This window comes from Montipora capricornis, chromosome 9 (genome assembly GCF_036669925.1).
Source record: "Montipora capricornis isolate CH-2021 chromosome 9, ASM3666992v2, whole genome shotgun sequence".
In the NCBI taxonomy this organism is placed as follows: Eukaryota; Metazoa; Cnidaria; class Anthozoa; order Scleractinia; family Acroporidae; genus Montipora; species Montipora capricornis.
The window spans coordinates 9,160,715-9,165,364 of NC_090891.1; the positions used below are offsets into that span (position 1 = coordinate 9,160,715).

At 36.5% G+C, this 4,650-nt stretch overlaps 1 long non-coding RNA gene across 1 annotated transcript in view; it reads right to left on the minus strand.

The window, feature by feature from the left end:
* Positions 1–337: 337 nt before the first annotated feature.
* The window catches only part of LOC138015193 (uncharacterized), a 27,162-nt gene continuing 22,849 nt past the window's right edge, over positions 338–4,650 (minus strand). Inside the window, exon 3 of the long non-coding RNA XR_011125512.1 lies at positions 338–3,150. This is a non-coding gene — a long non-coding RNA (uncharacterized lncRNA). The remainder of the gene's footprint in view (positions 3,151–4,650) is intronic.

Sequence of the window (4,650 nt, forward strand, 5' to 3'; positions counted from 1 at the left end):
TGGGAAAGAACTGGCACCCTCTGCTCGCGATTCCACAAGGCACGTCTGCGCCACCTGCAACAGAGACTGCCACTCCAGGATCGGGCTACACAGTCATACAAGATCCTGCCCAAATCCCCAGCGCTAACCATCGCCTCTTCGAGACGAGGATGCTACTACTACCAGAAAAAACTCTGAATTTGATTGTTCAAGTACTTATAACCACAAAGGGATTTTATACTGAACTACATTTGTACAAGTATCTGTACATCATTCAATAATCTGACTTATAAAAAGTCAATTTTCGGATGTCCTTTTCCTTCCAAAATCAGAAAAATTAAAATAAAACAAAGTCAAATGGAGGTAATTCTTATTAAACAAGGTTTTGTTTTTCTGTTGTCTCAGATAAAAAAGCAGAATTAGTTATCATGCACAGTATACCTAACCCCAACCTTAATGCTAAACATTAAAATCAGTACTTAGACTAAAAACAACCAAAGGCATTTTAGACTAACTCATAAAAGACGTATGCTAACCAAATCCCCTTAAATCCAGCACCGATTTACTTAACAATATACACGTACTTGCTAACAATTGATGGACTTTTTGTTGATGTTCCCTTCTTTCAATTTCAACCCAGTTAAAAAATTAAATTTACCTAGGTTGAAATCATTTCAACTTGAATTTAAAATTTACCTTTAACATATCTATATCACAAAAAACAGCAAGGGCACCCAACGAGCAAATTAAGCCAAAAGCCCTTGAGAGACATTTCTTGGCTCCTTGTAACGAAGTTCTTAGAACAGTTCCCGAACAAATAATTCACCGAAGATTATCGTTTGGTGCCCCTGAAAAAGCCTTCAAATCGTAAGTTACAAACAAGACAAAGGATTGTTATACTCAATCGCTGTTGGAGATTTTGCCACGGAAGCCTATCAAACTGCTTTTCAAAGAGGGTCTCCTATACTCCTTTGTAAAACTTAGTCACGTTCACGCGAAATTCGAGATTATCATGTTTTGACATAAAAATAAAATTCGCGAATTAATATTTTCATTTCTTCTAACCTTTTTACAAAGCTGTTTATCCTCGGGCTCTTCGATCGAGTGGTCATCTGAATTGCAAACAGGTCTGTCAGACCTGGTATAATTTTGAAAGATGCCCAGAGGGAGTTACGGACTTTAGAACACCGACTTAGGTCAAAAGTTATAGCCACAGATTAAAAAATAGACTTTCCCGAAATGGCAGCTACTACTCGAAGCAACTCGTCGGTTGTTTCCGCGCTGTGAAAGCGACCACCCGTTCGACTATCCTTTCTTGAGATAATGTATTGGCGCTTGTCGCGTGTCGCAGGTGAATTATCGCGGGTCGACGTTGTCCACGGTCATGTATACATTGTCGCGGGTCCAGAAAATAGAAAAAATAATAGTTGAAATTTTAAAAGTTCACTACGCCACTTCAACGCTTTCAATAACAATAACAATAACAGTAGCTTGCAAATTGACGAATGCTTGATTTTCGTTTATATAATTGCTAAAATCTTACACATTAATTTTTTGTTAAAAAGCTACTGCGATGAAAAAAATCAATTCTAGTTTTTCTTCACATTTCGAAAGTACTTGTATTGAATGCTCAACAGGCGAAACTTTTTGTACTATTATTAAGACTGTTTATTTTAACTCCATTTGCTCATTTAACGGTCCGCCATTACTAGGCGAGGAGAAAGTGATGTCATTTACTGACTAGCTTAAAAATGAAGTGTGTGAATGCGGCTAAATTAGTATGTAGCACGAGAGTTTTTGGCTTTCAGATTTTCAAATTCGTGTTCTGTATACTATTTGAAGCCACATTCACACACTGCCTGAGAGCATAGTTAATATATTTAGGCTGGTTATGAAACTCGACAAGTTTCTTTGTTTCATGCTTTTGTTCGCCTTTTTGGCCTTGACATTGCAGGATAACCAATCAAAAGCTTCGACTAATTTATTCGAAATTAACTTGCGAATCAAAAACAAAAGATTGTGCAGGGTCACGGTCACTTCAACATCTAATTGCGACTGTATTGTTCCTGCTGAGAGCGAACTGTCATATGCATAGAAAGGTAAGGTTACGTTTATACAAACGTTGGCCGTGTAGCACTTATATTTTAAACAGAGTTAACTGAATAGAGTGTAATGTGAAGTGTCAGATTTCTATCCCATATGAACCATGTGAGCGTTAGCCCTACTGATGGAAATGGGCCCACACAAGGACAGAGAAAAACTCTGACCAGGGCCGGTAAATATTTGGTTTTTGAACATCAGATTTCCCCGTGGAATTATTGCCTTTAATGGCTGAGGTCACCTTCGGTATAAAAACCTTTCCTATGGTAAAAAAATAAGCATCAAGAAAGTTGACTTTACCAAAGGAGATAACTGCAGACAAAACATAATTTTTCTGGTCGGTTTAACATAGAAAATTTGCTTTCTCGACACACCAAATGTACATTTGCATGCTAAAATAAAAAATGGGCTATCAATGTGAAATTCACTTTACTATGACGATTATTTGACTTGCGCCATTTGAGTTTCAATAGGAATAAAACACAAAGAGCGGTTGCTTGAACTACATAACGTTTTATAAACTTAACTTTTCGTATGTTACAACATACATCATCAAAATTGGTTATTATTCAGGTACAGATAAATTTAACTTCAATTATCTCACTGAAACGGATTGCCGGGGAAACAACGAATATGAACGACAAAAAATTCGCTTACAATAGACATAAAGTTTTTCACTGCCAACGTTTATAAAGGCTGGCTTTAAATCACGAATAACTAGAGACTCTTCAATTTTAAAATGCATGTGGTTGGTTGCCAATCATGTTTTCTCAACCAACCATAGAATAAAATGGGATCATTTTGAAACTTAGCAACTGGTTGATCAAACATGTATTGTAAAAATATTTGTGTTTTCACTTTATTATGATTAAGATGGTAACGTCAAAGCTGCGATCGACATATAATTGCTAAAGATGAAGTATGATGATACCATTGGAAAAAAAAACATTATAAATGATACGAGAAAGAATCTCTTCCTGTCCCAGCCGACATAAGCCCAGTACTGCCTGTCTCGTGCTACCGTTACAGCTCCTTCAAAGGAGGTGAAAGTCTCGCAGTCACACTCTGAAACTGAAACAGGAAATGGATGAGTATTTTATTCAACTTGGTAGAAGGAAAGTTAATGTAGCATAAGTCGTTTCTCGATGTGTCGTTGGCAAAAAGGAATACACTCGGATGTAATTGATGTTAATTTTTGATAATAGAGCTTTAGCATCTTTGCTTTGTTTTCTTATTTCAGACAGATTCAGCCAAAGTCAAAATATGAAAGGAAGAATCATGTACAAGGGGAAGGAAAAAAGATTTTTTTCTCGGAAACCCATGTATGATATGTGTGGAATGATTTGTTGTTGGTAATACGCGAACCTTTCTCCATATAGTGTTCCTCTCAATAATTAAGTTTGCGACTTGCTTAAATCCTTATAAAAATGCAAAATCTGTATTCTTTGAGTTAATAATTGTTTTAGTATAAACCCTACACAGGTGATTATTTCAAAAAAGAGAAAAAAAAAAAACATTTCAACCCGAAAATCATCCTCACTTACAGTGGCAAAACGACTACTGGCAGCCATTTTGTCCGTCGAGGTGATTATCGGCTGATAATCCGAGATAGCGAGCCAATGAGAGCGCGATTTTGTATAATCACCTGTGTATTTATACTAATTAGCCTTACTATCGTTACCGGACGTGTCTTTCCGAAATCTACCTTTCTTATGTAGTTCGAACAAGACAGAAACCCACGGCTTGTAATTTATGAAGGAAATTGTTGGAAATCTTGAACTTTGCATTTATTTGCTTTTTTTCGCTTAATAACATCAGGGGCACCCAACGTCAATTTCGGAAAATATCTGTTCGGAAGACGATTTGAGATGTAGAATTTTCGGAACATTTGTTGTAAAATTTCTTTCTTGCCTGCCTGTCCTAGGATTTTCAAACATCTAAAAATTGGTATAATTTCCCATTTTTAACGGATTTTTACCCTAAAAAGTTCACCTAGGATTTTCGGGAGCCTTTTTTTCTGGCTGAAAATTTCGAAAAGGTAAGTTTTAATCCCTATAATTTTCGGATCACTAGGCTTTCAGCTAGGAAACCCTAACAGATGAAAAATTTTTAGGGGATAAAAATATGCTTATATCTACCATTTAAATACTAAAATACGTTTGACAATGCTATGTTTAAGTGGTTTTGAACTATATTCTCGTTGGGTTCCCCTGTAACATGCTGTAATATCCGCTTTTTAGAGTAAACAGTTTTTTGTCTAAGAAGTGGCTTTTCCAGTCCAAAAAGTTTCGAAAATGCTTTGGGCAGCCCGTGTGCTCAGAAGGATAGTTGAAACTACCAGTGTGTGACAGGTGCTATTTGTCGTCGAGCATGTAAATCAGGCAGGCATAGATGGCACACAGTGATATACTTTTACGAGACACAACCACTATACCATCACAAGACAAGCGTCTTTCGTGAGAAATCATATTTAATACTTTAACTTGCTAGTCTTAAAATGAAATAAACAAATGACCCATGCAATTTTCGTATCCCCCCACCCTTGGCTCTCGATCTATCATATTTTATAAA